At 44.2% G+C, this 21,586-nt stretch overlaps 1 protein-coding gene across 18 annotated transcripts in view; it reads right to left on the reverse strand.

Annotated features, from left to right (window-relative positions):
• Positions 1-21,586, reverse strand: part of RERE (arginine-glutamic acid dipeptide repeats) — a 334,725-nt gene that overhangs the window by 250,354 nt on the left and 62,785 nt on the right. The window contains exon 1 of one of the 18 annotated variants that reach the window (XM_081015991.1): positions 21,406-21,532. The exons of 15 other annotated variants lie outside the window; for them this stretch is intronic. The gene's annotated coding sequence lies outside the window, so the exon portion shown is untranslated. Of the gene's footprint in view, positions 1-13,137; positions 13,786-21,377; positions 21,533-21,586 lie in introns of those variants that run through there. 2 more of the 18 variants (XM_081015990.1, XM_081015989.1) reach the window with 2 other exon arrangements.

The following is a 21,586-nucleotide window of genomic DNA, read 5'->3' on the forward strand; positions in this document are numbered from 1 at the left end:
GGATCATTAAAATTGTAAGGACGACGTAAAGTGATAGATTAGAAGGAAAATCCTCTCAGCCTTCATAATTACAGGGTAATGTTCCAGACAAGCAAACACAGGAACACTGAAGCCATGCATCAAAGTAAAAAACATATTTAGTATCTTCAGGACGGCAGCAATTTCTCAACGACAAAACCCTCCAAAGCAATCATGTGAGACTAGACAACATGAAGTCCCTCCCCCTTATTAATAAGATGGATTCCTAACACTGAAATATCATCAATGGGCTAGCAGGAGACTCTTTAAGAGATTACGGTTATTCAGCCAGCTAGCATATCATATACAACCCTAGCACAAATATCAGGGTAATGGAAAAGGGTCATGCACCATGTACATAACAAATGATTACACCTACACTATTCAAAACAATATGCATTCCTTGTTCTGAATAGATTTTAAAGTAAATCTTTCTTTGAACAATTGCCCAGTGACATACATATTCCTCCTTCTAGGTTTCGCCTAGAACTGCTGGAAAAGTTGTGCAAATAATTTGAATAAAATTATTGAATAAAAATAAGACGGCGGTGGAAGCCTAAATAAAGAAGGTAAGAAAATTTTGAAAAACCATTTGTACATGTTTCATCTGTTTTGTAATGACACTTACCACCAGATCGGGTGCTATTGCGGGACAGTGACAAGGCCTCCCCCGGATCTGGTGGACATGCTGGAGGTGAGGGGCTTTCCCAGGCTTGGCTGAACCCTTTTGGCTTCACCCAGGCCCCAAAAGTGGATCGCGGTTTGCCTGCGTATTTGGTCAATGGCTGACGGGCTGCGGCACCAGCCCTGCTCCTTCGTTAACTTACCGTATTTTTCGTCCTATAGGGCGCACCGGCCCATAGGACGCACCTCGTTTTTTGGGGGGGGGAAATGAATAAAAAAAAATTATTTTCCCCCCCCCCCCGCCGCGGCTGCCGCCCCAAGCCTTGCACACACCTGCCCGAAGCACGGGGAGCCCTCCGGAGGGCTCCCCGTGCTTCGGGCGGCAGCTTGCCGCCCCAAGCCTCGCGCGCCCAGTGGGACCTCCCGCCGGGCGCGCAAGGCTTGCGGACACTCACCGGGGCTGCAGGCTGCTGCCCGCAAGCCTTGTGAGCCCACAGGAACTCCCGCCGGGCTTGCAAGGCTTGCGGATAGCTTCCTGAAGCCTGGAGAGCGAGAGGGGTCGGTGCGCACTGATGCCTCTCGCTCTCCAGGCTTCAGCGAAAGCCTGCATTCGCCCCATAGGACATACACACATTTCCCCTTCATTTTTGGAGGGGAAAAAGTGCGTCCTATGGGGCGAAAAATACGGTAATTTTCTATGTGTAATGTGAATGTTACTATGGTTGATTTTAATAAATCATTTTATAATTTCAAGCTTCAAGGTGTCTTATTTACAACGTATTTCTTTACTATGTTATACATAAAGGAATGCATATTTCAAATGCATTTTTCTGTTTGTTTGCTTAAAGAATGTAGATTTCCTGCCCCCCCCCCGCTGTTTTGTGTGTGTGTGTGTGTGTGTGTTTTACAAGGGGGTAGTAGGCCAAATAAGCTTGAGAACCTCTGTACAGTGGTACCTCGCAAGACGAATGCCTCGCAAGACGAAAAACTCGCAAGACGAAAGAGTTTTTCGTTTTTTGAGTTGCTTCGCAAGACGAATTTCCCTATGGGCTTGCTTCACAAGACGAAAACGTCTTGCAAGTTTGTTTCCTTTTGGATTTTCAATGCATTCCTATTGGAAACCGTGCTTTGCAAGACGAAAAATTCGCAAGATGAAAAAACTCGCAGAACGAATTAATTTCGTCTTGCGAGGCACCACTGTATTGGATGAATGTTAGTCTAGCACCAAGGCTTTAAGCGAGTGCAATACTTTATCCCTGAACCCTTTTAGACCCCAGATTACTTACGCAGACCTGTGTGGGCAGTTAGACTGGTAAAAGCTTGTGGGCTAGTTACTTGTAAACTTGCAGGTTAAAAGGGAGTTCCAGGCAAGCTTTGAATCTCAGCCACTCCTTTTCTTGATAGAGGGGTGGGAGAGAGATCCAATGACAACATGCAACTCAAGGAAGCAGCACTAGGATGTGGATATCATATGTACACACAAAAAATTCATGCAAAAATGTACTTTTCAAGTCTTTTTCCTCATGAGCAAATGTAACCAATGTCATAGACTGCCTCCTCCAAGACACAGGGTTTCCCCCTTGCCTATGAAACCTGATGCAGAACCAATTGAGTAACAAAAAAATCACCAGGTTTCTATTAAGCAGGCATGCAGGACCCAATTAAACCTATTCAGCACTGCCTGTTTCCCCCCACCCCCAGCAGCCTAACCTCTCCCATGAGATAAAATTTAAGATCTGCAGGCCCATATGTAATTCACTGCAGACTGGCTAACTCCTAGCATGTGTTGACTGCTGAGCTGTTCCCCCCTTGAGCAAGAATGAATGCTGCAGCACGAAAAAAATCCTTGCTTTAATTCAGTGGAGTATAGGATATTTTCACAAAACGCCTTTTCAATATTCAGGGATGGTGAACTGATTGTGAAAGGACCGGATCCAGCCCCTACAGGCCCCATTTCCAAATTTTAAACTGAAATAGAGTAAACAATTTCATGTGTAAGGAAAAGAAAGAAACTTTTATTAAAAGTGAAATTCTCCCAACAGACGCCACATTTCCCATGCTCTTCACTTCTTACCTGGGCTTGACAAACAGACTAAGGCATTCCTTCATGCATATCAGTAACAGTGCATTACTTAGAAGGGGTTTTGAAGGACCAAATGTTCCAGTGCATTAAATGTTTTGCCAGCCAGGGATATCATTATTATTATGAACAACCCCCCCCCCCCCCCAGAGCAGACTCCGGTCCCAACTATATTCAAAACATACACAGCTGCACAAGCAGCAAGAACATGCCAATTGTCCTATTTATAGTGCAAGCTTTTAAAGGGTGTTCCTCTTTGACATGGAATTTCTATAGCAAGCAGCATCTTGGAGAACAGTGTACATTTGGCATTTTGTGTTGTGTGTTGATGGAAAGCGCTATCTAAGCAGAAATGGTAAAAGCTGAATCCACAACAGCTTATGGGAATCCAGTCTCCAGAAAAAGAAAACTCTATGAAGACAAACACTTAGGCTTTCTGTCATTTTAATTTGTGAGCCACAATTCCCAGAGTTTTCTGGGAAGAGAGACTGATTGTTAAAACACTCTGGGAATTGTAGGCCTATGAAGGAAAAAACTCTCAGCACTCATAACAAACTAAAGCTCCCAGGATTATTTGGAGGAAATCATGACTATTTAAGGCGGTATGATACCGCTTTAAATATGTAGTGCAGAGGGAACCGAAGTTCTTGTGAATGCTGTGTTCCATTTATTTACAAACTGTGATGGCCTTTGACTTAGAACAAAGAGTTCCTATATATAGTTCTCTTCTCGTAAGTGGTACATACGGGTGAGAAGGCAATGAATTATTTGCAAGGCTGCAGAAAGTGGAGAAGTCTAGATCAGTTGTCTTCAACCTTTTCAAAACCAGGGCCCACCTTTAACCCAAACATGCATTTGGGAACCCACTCCTTAATTGTCTACAATGTATTTGTATGGTGGCAATGCTGTTGTCTTAGATTTGGCTGAGACCCAATAGTGGGTCCCAGCTCACCTGAAGACCTCTTGTCTAGATGGCTGTCTCTTTTCTTGTTTTTCTACAAATGCTTTTTTAAACTGTGCAACTGGAAGCGAGGTCACCAACATGCTTTGAATATGCAAAACACACTCAAAAAATATATTTTTTAAAAGAGCCAAACTTTTCCTCTTGTTTTTGAAGGAAGAGGCAAACAGCCATAATGTGTTGAAATAGACTGCAGCCAATTTTCATACAGTATTCATAATTACTTTATTACACCGTGCACAGGTAATCAGCCTCCAAATGATCCAATAACCTTGGCTTGCTCATAACTCCCCTGTGCTAGGCTTCACAGGCGAGGGAAGAGAAAACCGAGCAAAACACAGTATGTTTTGACTACTTATAAAAGCAAGTTCTCTAGGGAATGCACTGCCAGATTTAAAGAGAGGGATTTTCCCTCAACTGCTCAAGGCTTACAGTCTCCTACATTCTCCCTCAATCATTTCCTTTGCACTGTCTTGATACTGCCTTGTAACATAACCACCTGCTGTGGGCATTCATGCTTGCTAAAAAAATATATTAAAAACGAGCAATCACAGAAATCATCATGCTGTGGGTAAATATAAAATCAGGACTTCTTGCATCCAACCTGAGATTTCAAGAAGGAAGAAAATAATCTTTTTCCTCCTGCACTCGCAAGAGAAGAAAATTGAATTAGAATTACACATTGATCTTGATGGGGGGCATCTTTAGAGTATCAGCTGGCTCAACTCAAAACAAATAAATGACTGTAGGACAGGGACTTCCAAAGGTTGCTGGATTTGCTGGACACTTCAATACATCATCATTTGCACTCCACAGTAATTAATGCTAAACAACAACACACCCCTCCACTCTATAACCAATCCCTAATAACGACTCGCTGGAATTCACAGCCACAGATGGAGCAGAAAGCAATTAAGACAAATTCATGAAAGGATGGGCTTATCAAGGGGTTATGATAGCAAAATGGAGCCCCCGTGTTCAGAAGGTGGTACAGACAATAAACAGGGGAGAGCTGTTGCCTTCAAGCCCCAAAGGTATGTAATGGAAACAGGATGCTCAGCTAGACGCACTTTTAGTTGGGTCCAGCAGGGCTCCTCCTTTTTCACATTACAATCCCCACTTTATCCATAAGAATGCACTCAAATGCTGGCAGGGATGGGTGGGTGTGCATCCTTTTTAAATCAATTATTGTACTGCCTTAGAGTACACTGTGGCAGTTAAAGCGTAATTGAATCCAGGATAAGTTATCAGTTCTGGGCAAGGGAACCCAAGTGACCAGCTCCTGCAAAAGTGAACTTACATACATGGGGCTCAAATTCAGCATGGAAAGCCTAATAGCCTAAGGAAAGCGGGAGGTGAGACATACATCAAATTCTCCAGCCACACCACTTGACCAATGCATACAGCACCTCAAGAGGGATCACAAAATCAAGTGCTCACACCTCAGTGTTACAGAATCAGTCTTTTTTGGGGGGAGGGGGTGAGAAAAAGCATGCTGCATACAAGGTCCAAGACATCCTCATGGGGTGGGGGACATAATTGCTTTCCTAAGGCACCAGATCCCTAGAAAAGGCTTAAGGAGGATTCCCACAGCCTAAAACTAAGCAAGAAAGGGGTATTCAGCGCCTGAAGAGATTATTCAGCTTCTCCAAATCAGTATTTCCAGTCCATTCAGACCCCAGACTAGGACAGTTTCAAAATGGATGGTGCAACCACACTTGAAATACAGTTCTGCTCGCCTCTCCTCAAAAGGCATATAGCAGAGTTGAGAAAGGTTCAAAAAAGGGCAGCCGAAATTATGATGGAGTGACTCCCTTATGAGGAAAAGTTACAACTTTGAAGCTTTTTTTAAAAAAAAACTTTAGAGTCAAGGCAAGTAAAATGTGACATTACAGAAATAACTGTGCACGGTGAAGAGAAAGTGGACAGTGAGAAAGTTTCATTCCCTCTCTCAGAACCCCAGAACTTGGCAACACCCAGCAAAGCGGAGTGCTAGAAGATTCAGGACAGACAAAAGAAAAGGCTAATTCACACACAAGGCACATTTAAATTAGGGGATTTCCTTCCACAGAAGGCAGTGGTGGCCACCAACTTGGATGGCTTTAAAAGATGAGTAGACAAATTCATAGAGACCCGGAGGGCTATGTTCTACCTCCACTGCCAGAGCAGTATGCCTCTGAATACCAGTTGCTGGGAATCGAAAATGAGAGCATTGTTGCACTCAGGCCTGGCTTGCAGGCTTTCCATTGGCATTTGGTTGGTGACAGAGGATGCTGAACCAGATGGGCCACTGCGCTGATCCCACAGGCTCTTCTTATGTTATGTTCAAAAGCAGCCATTGCTGTGACACTGTGAGACACGGATGTGATACTGCATATGGGCCAGTGGGCACAAACCATAGGCAATAAGGCACATGTGGGACCTTTAGCTTTCTCTGGATTGTGCCCATCTCCTGCAAGGTAACAAGAAAAACCTAAAATCTTTCAGAATACCGACGGCCATCCTTTGAAGCAGCTCAACCTTAAAGCAAAACTTTGAGGCCTTTCATGTTCAGCTTTGGTAGAAGAGTGTGTCTAGACTTTGGAGGGGGGAGGAAAGAGGGCACAGCAGCAACCATGTCTAACTTCTAGGAATTAAGACTGCAACGCAGCCAAGTCTGGCACAGAACCTTAGGTTGTTGCACCTAAATTATAACCATTTTCACAGAAGAAGCTAATCACAATGAATCATTCCTGGGAAAATTTGCACTCTTACTTCCCCCTCGAGGAAGTGTGCAGTCATGCTGCTAATGTAGAATTTACAGCTCTCATTTCCCCCATACTTTTGCGAATGGTGGGAAGAGAAAAGATTCTCTCCCTGCTGTCAGATGAGAAGTTGTCCTTAATAATAGAAACAAACACAAACCCATGGTGTTTCAGGGAAGCTTTTATGCAAGAACTGAGACCTTATCTTGGCAAGAGCAAAAGAAAAATAGATTTATATCAGCCATTCACACCTTTCCCTGACACTATGAGTCCCTGCAGTACATCACAAGGTCAAAATTAAAAAAGGGGGGGGGGGAACACTTATCTCACCTGCCAGGAAAAACATTTGTAAAGTGAAAATATATGACTCTTGGGAACAGGATGGATAAAATTCTATACCTGCATTGTAATGCTGTTTCAAGCCATTTCCAGCATACCCACCTGGTAAACTGAGAATTCTCTCCCATAGCAATGTAACAAACCTTCAACCCAATAAAAACACCAAAAAAGACTAATGCAGACATCTTTCTGGGTCCTGGAAATCATGGTTTGCAAAGTGGGAATCAGCCTCATGAAATATGCACTTGCCCCCACACCCATCTTGTAAACCAGAGACTGCAACCGTGATATGAAGTGAGTCTGTAAACTATGGCTTATTAGGGAACCTTGTTTGCATTGGTACATGCGTATCCTGAAGCCAAAGTTAATGTTGGGAAGGGGAAAGGAGCTCACCTCCAATTGCCAGGCAGTCAAAATATAGCACATTTCTTTTGTGGTCTAATGATTTTGCATATACCATATTTTTCCATGTACAGTATAAGACTAGGTTTTTTTCCTTAAAAATAATGTCAAAAATTAGGGGGCGTCTTATACATGGATATATCTCCCCTCATTTTTTTAAATCTGAGTCCCCTTATACAGTAATTCTTTGTGATCTTTACAACAAAAAGACAAGACAAGCCTTTATTGTACCCACATTACACATGGGGAGGCTGAGACAGAGGCAGTGGCTTACCTGTAACCATACCTTCTCTCCCTCCCCACAGAGGTATCATACCTGAGCTGAAAACTGAACTGAGGACTTAAAGACTCTTGCCTTTAAATCATTTCTAAACATTTAATTTTGGCTCCCTACTAACACTCTTTTCCCCATGCTTTCAATACCTGAATCTTGACAGCTTGCACCACAAAAACCAGGTGTGAAAGTGACTATACAGGCTCGACAGCCATTTTGCAGCATGATTACTAAATATGCATATCACAAATTATCCTCTGGCTCATTTTCATAGTTGACAAGATAGCCGTCTGCCCAGGCATTGCACCATAGATGGGAATCTGTTTTAAATTCTTGCCAGGGTTTGCAACCAGGATATGGCCTGAGGACGACACTATTATTAGCCAGCATTTTTACATTATCACTAAATAACCTGATGGGGAGAGAGTGAAGACACCTGTCAACAAGGCAGAAGGCACCCTCAGGAGGCATTTCGCTTGAAGTCTGCTTGTCAAACATGCAGTACTTATTTACTGCGTTTGAGGGGAAAGCGGGTATACAAAGAGCTGACTGCAAGCTTACATTTTACCAGCAAGGGTCCAAGTGCATGGCTGATCAACTGCAGGCTTGTGATTGCCCTAGAAATTGCTGAACTCTCCCTTCTTCATGCTTCACTGCTCCACATTCTTTTAAATGTTTTTATAATCAAGGAGTCAAAATGTTGGCCCCTGCCTAACATGCAGAGCAGCATAAGCCACACATGAACAGGAAAGGTCCAACCACAATATAGCTCAACAGTAGAGCACACATGCATCACATACAGCAGGGCCCTAGTTCAACTGTTGGTCTCTCCAGTTAAAAGGCTGAGGAAGCAGGGGATGGATGGAAAGACTCTTGTCTGAGACCCTGGGGAGCTGCTGCCCATCAGAATAAAAAGCCCTGGGGTAGGTAGACAAATAAATTCAACCTGCTATAAGACAGCTTCTTCCTATGTGTCTAACAACAACTGCAACCATCTCACGCAACTTTCTGCAAGTTTCACTCCATGTCCAAGAGACTGACTCATTAGGATGAATGGAGCGCTGCAACACCAACCTCAGCCAGCTCCTATCTACTTGCCTTCTTAAATGCAACCAGTCCTCAGGGTTGTCAATTTCCTCCACTTTATATAGAACACCGCAAGGAGAAAGATGGGGAGCAAAGTAGCAATAGCTGGCACTGTCTGTCATTCACTCTGCCTTATGATGGCTTTGCTTGCCTTCTGCATCCAGTGAGTCTCATACCTGTTACCACAGTAAGGCAACACCTGCCCTGAGATTAAGCAACAGGAGCTGTACCCAGCAAAAGCCCTATAGGAGTAGCCTATGTTACAGTTTTTAATCTGACTCACTTCCCTGCATTGCTAAATGGCTCCATTCCCCACACAGACACAAATCCTATTTCCTACACCAACGTAGGGTAGGAAGGGTGAGATAGACAAACTTTCTGCTCCTCATAGTGAGGTTTTCTTCAAGCCATTCATTATTTCTCTGAAGAACTGCCCTACTGTAACATTCACCTGCCTCTCCTACTGTATGGCTTACTACCAATTAATCAGGTCTCCAGTCAAGGCACCCTATTAGCTGTACGTACAAACAAATTTCATGCATGCTGAGCCTTGCAGGTTTGGCCAGTTGCTCAACAATCTCTTCCACAGCATACATGCCTTCATCGCACCACTGACTGAGGTGCTTCCAGAATATGCAAAAGGGCAGCGACATTTGCTGCTGGTTGAGGCATATTGCTGAACCAACAATATGCAAGAGAGGAATATTAGAAGCAATTGAGTCCTGACCCAAAGTGAAGGGACTGGAAGCAGTGCCTGATGCTGCAGCATTGCTGAAGGTAAGCAGGTGCAGAACTAATCAGTCTTTCCAATGAGAGGCCCTCTGAGGTTCCACATAAGAACAGGATACCATTATTTTTTTTAAAAAACAACAACACACACTCGTATTGTGGATTTTGTGTTTGCATCATTTTAAAAAATCAAAATAAAAGGTTCATCAGAAACACCATTTAAGAGCAGAAAGCTATTGTCACACCTACATCCCAAGTCACCCTCACCCCGCTCATCTGCTTATACCCTGCATGGTATCTCTTTGCTAGCCTCTTCACAATGTCACTGATGTTTCATTTAAAATACCTTTTCAGAATCTAGGATGAGGCATAAACTGGCATAGATCCGTATTTCATTTCATTCTCCAATATGTTCAGCTAATAGGCTATCAATGGCTTTTCACCATGTGGCCAAGACAATGCTGAATACCACCTCCCTCTTACATTTCCTATGAGCTTTCCCAGAGTCAGCTGGCTGGGAAATGAGTGCAAGACTAGACAGCCCTAAGGAAATAACTATGGAATCGCAGGGGTGGGGGTGGGCCTTCACTGCTCAGAAGCAATTTGCACCCAAGCTTTCCGCAAGCAAATTCCTATCCACTATATCACACCGGTTTCATTTCATTCTATGGTGTACTCAGTGGGTTTTACCCAATGCTAGTCCTACTCAGAGCAGGCCCACTGAAATTAATGAACATGACTAACTTGCACCCATGAATATTAACCAGTCTCCTCTGAGTAAGACTCAGTTGGCTACAACCCAATAGAAAGGCATGTGTCAACAGGCTGTCCCACAATTTAGGCTTCCAGACCCAGATATCCTAGACTTAAAAAATAAATAAATCCTGATGTGCCCTGGGCAGCTGTGCTTCTCAAGGCCTTGACAACTGCTCAAGTATGCATCTCTGAACAACAGACCCTGGCTACCGGAAGACACATCCTTACCCCTGAACTGTTTCTATGCCAGCTGGTTATTATAAGAATGACTGTTTAAGAATTGGTGGCAGAGTTTGTTGGGTTTTTCTCCTCTTCCCTCCTTGTCCCGTTCCCCTTGTGTGTGTGTTTTTGTTTCGTTTCAGATTGTAAACCTGCAAGCTGGGACTGAATGTAAGCCACTCTGGGAGCCTTTCTGGCTGAAAATAAAGGTTAAAAATCCTCTAAATATGGTAAATAAATGCTGGCTTCCTAGGCATTGACCAGGTGGCTAGAACAGCACTAAACATGACTATGCAAACAGGTTTACCAAAGGGGGGGAGGAATAGAGATATTTCCTGTCCTTCACCACCATCTCTCTGCCAAACCAAAGGAGCTTTTAAGAAACACACACAAAATGAGCCATTAGTTACCAACAGCAGGAAACAAAAGCCTGTCTAGCGCCCATCACATGAATTAAAAAGGGGGAGGGAGAAAAGGAAGTGTCAGCAAACTCCACCAAGCAATTCCAGGCAACCTCCAGTGTATGGTACACTACATTACCAAAGAGTCAATGCATTCTGACATAACAGCTGTACGCATTGTTACATTAATTAAAATAAAAAGGCTAACCCACATCCCAGGCAAGCGATTCGCTGAACCCTGCCAGCATTTCCTCAAAAAAATGATGTATAAATTTAAGGAGCAAGTAGACTGGTTATAACCAATACAACAGTAGACTGGAGGGGTTAGGGGAAGCATGTGAGAAAACAACCGCCTCTGTTTGAATTTTTTTTTTAATTCTCTCTCTCTCTCTCTCACACACACACACACACAGGCAGAGAGAGAGAGAGAGAGAGAGAGAGAGAGAGAGAGAGAGACAGAAGCCCCATGCTATAAACTAGGAGAAAGCACACAAAGGAAGTGGCAAGAGGGAGAGATTACGTCAGCCCTCGCCTCAATTCATAAATGTGAACCACAGAACAAGGCAAATTCTAAACGGCCCTCCCTCTCAGGGATCCTGCTTAAAAAAGGGAATGCACACACACAGAGTCAGGGCTTAAAAATATGCTACTAAACAGCACACGCTGATGCATCAACTTTCAGTAGCCACAGGGAGGGGGGTGGAAGAGAGAGAGAAACCCCACAGTGTAATCCTAGTGAATTCTATCCTGCAGCCAGATCAAATAACATTTGAAGAACAGCCCGCCAAGCTCACAGAGGCTGCCCAAGCAGAGTAACAATAAACACTGAAGAATCCTGGATTGAAGACACACACACAGGTCGCAGGGATTTGTTACCAAATAGCACACTCCTAAATTACATGAGGGGAAAGAGAAGAGAGGTGGATCCAAATGGAAATCTCCTAATTCCCTAGCTGCTATTAAAGATATTTTCTTTTTATTTAAAAAAAGGGAAGAAGCTATCTGTGCAGTGTAATTTCTTACTAGGCAACTGGGGCTGTTTTGAAAAGTATGGACTGCCTTTAAACAGCAATTCAGCCCCCACCCCCCGAATTGAGGAGCTGGTTGCAATCCTGGAACTAATTGCCTAGAGATCAATGCCTTTAACACTATAATTATGTCCCCCTCAGTTTCTAAGACTTTCAATCCTGCTTAAATTAACTTCTTTCCCAGAAATGCACAACCAGAAGAATATAGCATTTCTAACCAGACTTTTTTGTCCTCTAAATATTAAAAAGACCAGAAACATGTTAACAACAACAAAAGGATAAACAAGACTTCACAGAGAAACAATCCCTCCAGTTCTCTAGATTCCCTTTCTGCCCATGGGGCTCAGTCCCAGAGCAAGTGGATGGAAGGCTCCTGTCAACTGCCATTTGGGTTCATGTATCATTAAAAAATCCCACATGGCTGAAAGGAGGCCATCCAATCACACATACGCACAGCACCCCATGTAGGGCAAAGCCACATGCCCTCCAGAGAAGCTGAAAACAAAATCCCAATTGTACTGAACAAAAGCAGAGCTGGTTTCTGTCTCGGGAAACAAGAAGTGGTTGAGCGGGTCTCCCTGTCACATCAACTGAGAACAAAGTTGAGTCAATATTATAAAAAGGGCCTTTTAGACTGAGCTGGGCACCAATTAAAAAAAACCATAAAAGGCATTCCAGTACACACTTCTGCTACACTCCAGCAAGTAGAGTGAAAGAGCCCCCTCTACCCCCCCCATAAAACAAGAAAACCTGCACTGCAAACTTCACTTGGATTTTTAAAAACAACAACAAAAAAGCTTAGCAAGCTTTTGAAGTTCCACCTAGCTTAGTACAACCTTTTGTTGTTGTTGCTAAACTTGTGTGGGAACAGAAATGTACAGAAGTAAAAAAACCAAAAAGACTCATTTTAAAATCCCCTGACAAAAAAAGGGGGGACTTGTAACCTTAAAGTGTTCTGGAACAGTGCCCTGGGCCAATAATAGCTAACACAATACCTACCAAGCAGATCCAAGTTTCCTTGAAATTATTCTCTCTCCCCTCCTCCTCCCGCATTTCTAAGCTATTACAAATTAAGTGGAAGGAGTCAAGTGTTTTATCTACCCAGCTGGTGATATGTTTTTGTTGTTGTTTTTCTTAAGTTATTTTTTCCCCCTCTCAAGGCTGGGGAAATCCGAAGCCACACTCTAGAGGAAACTCAACTTGATTATGATCTCTCTGTCTCCCATTCACACACAAACACACACACCCTTCAATGTAAACATCACTTAGGCAATCCAGGGAGATGACCCCACTCTTCGGGGTGCGAACCCCAACCTCAAACTGCGCATTAAGTTGCCTCATCTTCACACAAGGAACCGAGTCTTGAGGGGGGATCCCCCCCCAAAAGACATGTGCGTGCGAGTCAGCCAGACCCACCCGCTTTAGCAAGCCCACCCCCCACCCCCCAGGCCAGGCGGCACACACTGGCTCACTCACCCCAGCCAGCCTTGGACTTTCCGCTCGGCAAAGAACAACAAGGAGGAGGAGAATTCCTGGAGATGCGGGGCCAAGGCAACCAGCCTGCAATCACAGCAGCTGTTTCAGTCTGACCCCGGCGGACCTCGAGCTGCTTCTCCAGGGCACGCAGGAAAGGAAGAGGGGGCTGCTGCTGCTGCTAGTGCGTTCAATCCCACATGCAATGCCCATGGAGGAGGGAGGGGGGAGGAAGAGGAAGGAAGGAGGAGGAGGAGAGGGGAAGAGAGAAAGAAAAGAAGGGGGCCAGAGGAGAAAGAGAGAGAGAGAGAGAGAGAGAGAGAGAGAGAGAGAGAGAGAGAGAGATGCACTTGGCGAACAAAAGGAGGCCCCCGCTTCACTGCAGCGCCGCTGCTGGGCCAGGCAGTGGTGCGGGCGAGAAGAGGAGCAGCAGCAACGGCGGCATTGCCCGGGCCGGAGAAGGATCCCGACTGGAGGAAGCGGCTGCGGCGGCAGCTCCCTGCCTTGGCGCGGCGGGCTGCGCTCCCCGGGCCCCTCCGCGGCACATCCACCAGCCGCCCTGCTTAGCTGCCGCTCCTCGGTCGCAGCCACCTCCACATGCCTCTGTGTGACCCAGTCGCTTTTGCTTTCAACCCAGACACCAGGAGAGGGAGAGAGAAGCACAGCCTCCCAAAGACAACAAGCGGCGGCGCGCGGGAAAACCCGGAGCGGAGTCCACCAGCCTGGCGCTGCCTCCCGACCGGGCTCAGTGCAAAACGGCGGGCGGGCGGCCCGGCGGGGGCCACCGACTCGCAGCCAGCCAGCCCCCCAGCTCCGTGCTGACCAGGGCCAGTAGGATGCCTGGGCTCACGGGCTGCTCGACATCCTTGCCAATGTTGGGCGATGCGAGCGAGCGCGCACAGCTCCTGCCTCCCTTCCTAGATTTCTCTCCCCCCGCCCCAAACCGAGCCGGAACAGGGAGAAGCTGGCTGGGTGATTGATGGCGGCTCTTTAATAGCGTGGTCAGCTAGAAAATGCATCTGCAAGCAAGATATTAAAGAGGCAAAGCATCCCCGCGAGTGATCTGCCGCTGCTCACATCCGAGCGCGAGCGAGATGCAGCAGCAGCCCAGGAATATTAATGCAAAGGCAACCTTCTTCCTTCTCTCTCTCCCTCCCCCCCCCCAACCTTCCTGCTTCGGTTCTCACAAATGCAGATCAAACACTCACACGGCGTGGAGGAGACGCCGATCAAAAAGCAGAGAGGTGGAGGAACATTTAAAACGGCGGGGGCGGGGGGGAGAAAAGAAAACGGGACAAATAACGCTGAGGATGGGAAAAGCAAAAAATGCCAATTTAGTGGCACATTAGAGGCATCATGGCTACACAGAGAGATTGGTTTGCAGTTGATTCAACCAGTAAGCCATTTTGTTAAAATCCACCTACACCACCGGCCCCCTTTTTGCACGGGAGAATAAATATCCATCTGTCAGCGGACGCTCCCTTTTAACATTACACTGGAGAAGAACTGCACCTAATGCAATGTGAGATGTACTAATGCAGGTGCACCCGCAGAGCCCATGCCAGCTTTGTTTTCAAACAAAACATGGCATTGCACGGGAACAAAAAACCTTTCAACCACCCCTCCCAAACTCATTAATGCAATGATTAGGAAGTAATAAATACAATGATGGTTTTGCCCCTCCCCAAAATTATAGCTGCGTCCACAAACAAAATGCATTCCCCACACTGCAATGCACAGGTAACCAGAAAATGGAGGATCTGTGGACCACCACCAGCACTGTGGGAATAGATAATTTAAAAACTCTGTCCTCTTTTCTTTTATTGCGGTTTTTAGCTTCAGCTGTTTAATGCTACCTCAGTACTGCTATTTAAATGCATAAAAGGAGGTTAAAAAGAATGTCATGATCACTTTTACACAGGGTCATTTCAAATGCCAAACCTGTTCAGAAAAGGCTCATTGAAATTAATCCCCATGAGCAAGTTTGGTCAACAAATTTCACTGGGTATTCTCTGAGGAAAACTTAGCTTTGAAGTCCCCCCACCAACTCCAAGTAATTTTCTGATTCTGCACACTAAATGTCATGTAAACATTGTGCTCCATAACCATAAATAACTATAATCTGAAACTCATCTTTGCATTTATTCCCCAGGTTTAGAATTCCCATAAGGATACACCAAGAGGATGGGAAGGAAGAGAACATGCCATTGAATTCCACCCAAAATGCCCAGACAGCTGGTAGGTTACAGGAGCAACCAATTCACCTAAGCTAGTGCTCAGTATTTAGGCTAGGTATCCAGGTTTCACATTTATTGCTTATTATTGATTGTATATTTATTGCTTTAGCAGCTGGCATTTTATTTAGACTGCTGTACTCTCAAGGCCTTTGCTAGATTTTTCTTTCTTTTAAAGGTCTGTACTTGAAGCTTTAATCTATTCTGCACCAGCGACAAGCAGCTGCCTAAACCGCCAACCCAGCTAATGAAGTATAACACCCTTTGCCACCCTGAAAGGCCGCCCTGTGATCAATACACTCAGAAAGGCAGCTTGTACTGCAAGCTCTGCTCCCTTGAAAGATCAGCGCCGCACATTAGCTTCTCAATGGGAGCCCATCAGAGGGGAATGTGCTCAGTGAAAATAAGCTTCATAACCAAGAGGCTCAGTGATGGAACTGCACTGGCCAGAGCCAAAAAAAATCAATCCCAGAGTCAAGCGACAAAAGCCGACATTTCATTTAGCCCCTCTTCCAATTTTTTAATCAAGTGTGGCCTGCCACACAGCAAGCCACAGGAAGGACAGATTGCTCCAGCCATGGCTTGATGTAGTGTTTACCTCCCAGCGATTCCAGGAGAATTCTCTCCCCGTCTTACACATATTCAGGCTATGTGAAAAAATGTGTCGTCAATCACCAGCATCATCATAAGTCTGCATGGCAGAAAACGGGCTGGTATGAATGAGAAAGCCTTCTGTAGTTGTACTCAGAAACGTGTATATTTCTCCTGCAATGAATCTCAGTCTTAACCATTTCTACATAGACACACACATACCTCTAAGACTCTAGCATGCCTTAGTCCAGCCTTCTTCATTATGAGAAAAAAGACGGGTGGATGTGAGCCAAACAGTTGAGGTGGAAACAGAAATGCTGAAGCTACTATTGCAAGTGGGGGAACCTTTGCTGGACTCACTCTCATCAGCCCCATGGCAATGGATGATGAGAGCTGTAATCCAACAACTTTGAAAGGGCCACCAGTTTCCCATCCCTGCACTACCGGTAAGTGTGACAATGGCTCATCAAATGTCACAGTCACATGGCAATATAGCACCTCACCCCCTTTAGGAGAATCTTGAAAAATGTGGGGCATGTCACGAGGTGGTGAGTTTGTGTTCTCCCTACTTGCCTACAATAAGGTAAAGAATTCAGATAATTCCTTAGGGGCCTGGATCCACCCCCAAACTGTGCTCTCATTTCCTGAGAGAGACTACAGAATAAAAGGGGACAGCTTTTAACAAAGGATGCTCTACTCAGCTATCTCCAGTCAGGAACACCAACCCTGCCACCTGTCCGTCTGCAAGTGTCTCCATCTTAATACTAGCTTCCCTGAAATGCTTGGAACTATTATTGACCATTTCCAGTAACAACTAAACTGGACCAAACACATCAGCCAGAAGAGGTGAATGCTACATTTATTGGATCCCTTTCTGGTGCAGAGAACCATGTTGGCTCAAATACCAATACAGGCTTTTCCAGTAGCTACTGCAGCAGTCAAGTCGGTAATCAAGGAGCAGTGTGAATGCAGCCCCTTGTGTTATCTTGGTCAAGGTATTTAAGGTGGTCTTTTTGAGGAAAAGCGCTCTCAATTTCTCACAGCACCTTCATGACTCCCTAATATTACAATGTTCCTTTCCTTCTTTTGGCTCAAGTGTTTGAAACATTGCATAGGTTCTAGAGACACAGTCTAAATAGAGGATGCACAGGGAAGAATGGTGCATTATAAACTTATATTCTTAAATAACATTGTATTTCCAATAGAAAAGCAGATAATAAGCTTAGAAGGATGAGAAAGCAGCATACATGACATCTCTAGACAGTCTCACAGAATTGTTTCTTAACAACATTATATTACTAAATCGCACTTCTATGACCACACTTGAAAAGTGGAATGACTTGCCAAAAGAGGTCCATCTCATTACTTCTCTGATGGCCCTTCTGCTGGTGTTGCATTTGGCCTGTCAAGGTATGAATCTCCCTGATTTGTTATTTGTTCTATTATATCCTCTTTGTTTATTTTATATTTTATTGGGGGATACAACATGCAGATTCAACTGTAGGCTGCCTTAAGAGCAAGGTAAAAAAAAAAAAGCTTTACTCAACCAACAAACAAAAATTGAAATTTCCTCCCCAAGTCAGTTCTAGAAAGAGAAAACAGAACTGTCAGAGGAGATGTAGGATGGTAATAGTGTCAGATCTTGCAAACAGTCTCTCAAGCACTGTATGAAGCACATGCAGCAAATCTAACTCAGCAGATTTACACCCTGCATTCCTGCAAATAGCTCAAGATGGCATACATGGTGCTACCACCCAATTTACCTCAACAACAACTGATGAGGTAGGTTAGGCTGAGAGATCATACATGATGGCCAAAGGTTATCCAGACAACCTCATGCCTGAATAGGCAACTGAACACACATTTCAATTCAATAAAGTTTCAATTCAATAAAGTATTCCTAGTTTGGCATTTTAACTGCTATACAAAACTGGCTCCCTGTAGCACTTAGATGTGAACCCATTACTATTTTAGATTCAGCAATGATGTGCATTGATATTTGTGCATCTAAGGCTATGTGCACACCATGCATTTAAAGCACCCCCCCCCAAGAAGCCTGGTTTGTTAAGGATCCTGGGAATTGGAGGTCCGAGGTGGGTAAACTACAGTTTCTAGGATTCTTGGAGGGGGTGTATGCGTTTTAAATGTGTAGTGTGTGTACACAGCCACAAAAGTAAAAAATGAATTAGGAATCCAGTCAATTCTTCAAAGATTTGAACAGATTTCCACTTAAAATTAGTTTAAAATTAAACCAGCTGCAAGCAAGGGCAACCTGGCTAAAAAAAGGATCCACATTCCTCAGAGTATCACAGAAGAAATAAATCATAGGAGAAAACATCAACAGACTAAAGTGGTAGATCATATAATAGCTAGGGGTGTTTATGGTTAAACAGCAATACCCCTTAAAACACATGCATGCATGCTTGCAAGCATGCTCACACAATCAGCATGACTGCCTGATGCTGAGTAAAGGCCACTCCCAATCCTGAGCAGAAAGAAATCCAGGCCGTGTTTCAGTGTGGCCTCCATTTATCAAAACAACCCTGTCATGTTGAGTACCATTAACAGATAATGAAAGGAGACAAGGGATGCAGTTACAAGCAAAGCACTCAGCCTTGTACAGGCCTAAGCATGCAGCCAAGTGAGCTGACATCTGACTTTATTATAAGCATTATAATTAAATAGAATACCTAGTTTAAGTAACATTAAGGTTGTGACACAAACCAACAAAAGCTGGGGAAATTCAAAGTAAAGCTTTGACACACTGTCATTAACTCCTGCTATTTGTAGGAGAGGAGAGAAAGAGAGAGAAAGTGCATTTTTGAATAAGATAATGTGTGTGTTTGAGAGAGAAAATAACCTAAACAGGTGAACACAGATTGCTTCAACGGCTGAAAAGTCACCTATAACCTTAAATACTCTGTATGCTTGATATGTTTGCTCCCTGGTTTTCAAACCTGGGCTTCCTTGTAAGTTTATCAGGGGTCCCTCAACAAAGAACCTCAGTAAATGGAAGGCAAGCTTCTCTGAAAGACAGCTTGCCTGTGATCAATAGTCTTCGCTTGGGATGTGCAGGTGATGGGAAAGCATTCAGCCTGTTCTAAGGCACATTCTCACAGGTCCACTGACACAATGAGAGTCCTGGTCAGCCTTTCACAAAATTCGAGGCCTGGTCTATACATACCTTATTCTTCTGTGGAAAAACCTCCCTGCAATTAGAAAATACCCTACAAGCTTTCTTTCTACTTTCAGGGAGTATTTTATGGAGAGAGGGCTCTCTTACATTAAGGGAGCAATCACAAGTATAATCTCCCCCTCCCCACCTGCAATGTGAAGTCCTACTGACAATATCAAGTGGTCTTCTCCCAAGTCAGACCATTGGTCCTCCCAGCTCAGCACTGTCTACAGTGGTTGAGCTAGTGTATCCCAAGCAGAAGTCTTTCCCAGACTCACTTTGCACCCATCCAAAATTCTATCACCTCATTTCATTGGAAACATCAGCTAGGTCTGCGACTTTGCTGCACATGCGCAGCACCAAGATAGAAAGGATTCCCAGAAAGCGGAACATTTCAAAACCACTGGCATACATAAACACACTGCACCACATCAGACGGGGACCGGAGGCGGGGCGAGGGCTTGCCAAAAAGCACAGAACAGCCCACAAAAACATTCAATGGTATGCAACCAAGGTGCTACTTTCTACACAGAGAGCACAGAAATAACTTCTACCTTCTTGCAAGAGCTTTAGTACACCTGAAGAACATTAAATGGATATATACTCCCAATATCTGTTGGGTAACAGCCATTCTCAGAAATTCCTTCTGAGAGAATTAGCTCTTATCAAGGCATGCATAAATACTTCACCTAGTAGACAAACTGTGCCAAGAGGAGGAGACAGCTGCTTAAAGGCTACCAGATAAACATACCTCAGCAGGGAAAACTAATTGTAAGAGCACTTTGCCTTATCGGACAGATCACATTAGAAATGCATTATTAAAATTTACTAAGCACTTAAAAGCTGAACAGGTCACTATAGTTGGGGGGGCGCCCAGAAGGAAATGGAATGGGGGTGAGTGGAGAAAAGAGATCACAGCTTACAACCTCTATGGCCTTCAGAACAAATTTCACACGCTTTGTTTAGTGAACACAATTTGCACTAACTGGAGAAAGTTTGTTAAATCCATTATCAAGAACAATGGAGATGTGATCTTGACAAATGTTGTTAAAAACAGGTTTGATGTGACGCTTTGTTGCTGCACGACCTGGAATCTGACCAAGCAAACCTGCTTAACTCATACCAAACAGAGCTTAGGGATTGCCAAAAATCTACCTCCCTGCCCCCAGTTAGGTTACATCTCATTCTAACTTTTTATTAATATCTAGGGGCTGCTGCAAATGCGCAATCAGCTCACCAACCCCATCCATCCCACACCTGACTAAACAGGTACAACACAGGCCCCTGCTCACTGTCTTCGCCACTATGGTGAGCTATACTGTATTTATATTTAAATTAAAGCAATTATCTCCAAAATTCAGATCCTGAAGCTAAGGCTCCAATACTTTGGCCACCTCATGAGAAGAGAAGACTCCCTGGAAAAGACCCTGATGTTGGGAAAGATTGAGGGCACAAGGAGAAGGGGACGACAAAGGACGAGATGGTTGGACAATGTTCTTGAAGGTACTAACATGAGTTTGAACAAACTGCGGGAGGCAGTGGAAGACAGGAGTGCCTGGCGTGAAGAGTCGGACATGACTAAACAACTAAACAACAACATCTCCAAATTTGCACCTATACTTAAAAATTACCATATGCAAATCAGTGTCCTCTTTTTCTGTGGATGCATAAGTAATCACTCTACTCTCCTCACTCCCACCCCATGGAACCTCAGAAAACTGTCTTACAACTTTTTGGCCACACAAATTTGTAAGGGCACGTGATGTATTATCTGGCTACTTCCCAAGCCCTAAAGTGCACAGATATTTTTCATATTGGCAAGTATTATGGGGGATGATCTGCCTTTCTAAGCTAAAAATTTCCCAAGTGCCTTGCAAATAGAGAATTTTTTAAATAAAAAAAATACCCAAAAAATCCTAGACATATTTTCTTGTGAGTAAGCCTCGCTAGAAACTATGGAACTTTGCTTCTGAGAAACCACTCCCAGGATTTAGCTATATAGACCTTTTATTGTGAAATCCAACAAGCCAGTTAAAAGATGTTCATTAACGACTTCCCGCTAGAGTTAATACCCCACTCAGCACATGGTTCTGCTGTGGGAAGCCATGACAGTTAAGCCGGTCTGACACAATATGAGGTTGGTACAACAGATGTGGTCTACGTTTGTTCTCCAAAATGTTGGCACCAACAATGTATTTCTTTATCCAGATAAAGTAAGCAACACTCAAAGCTTCTTTACACACATGCACTGCACATTTCTCTCCTTGAAACCTTTTTTCTGCTTTCTTATCAGTAGCCTGCTTCTGCCTCTCGCTGCGTCGAGTCATCTCAATTCTCCTTTTTACCAGGCTGTACTTTGAAAGCTCAGCAGGTACTGACTGTGGTCTTGTCTTTTTTAATATCTCGCCACCAACTGTCACCACCACCCCGGCGCCCACAAGAGAAACTGGCA

Source organism: Podarcis pityusensis (genome assembly GCF_964106645.2).
Source record: "Podarcis pityusensis genome assembly, chromosome: 8".
Taxonomy (NCBI): domain Eukaryota; kingdom Metazoa; phylum Chordata; class Lepidosauria; order Squamata; family Lacertidae; genus Podarcis; species Podarcis pityusensis.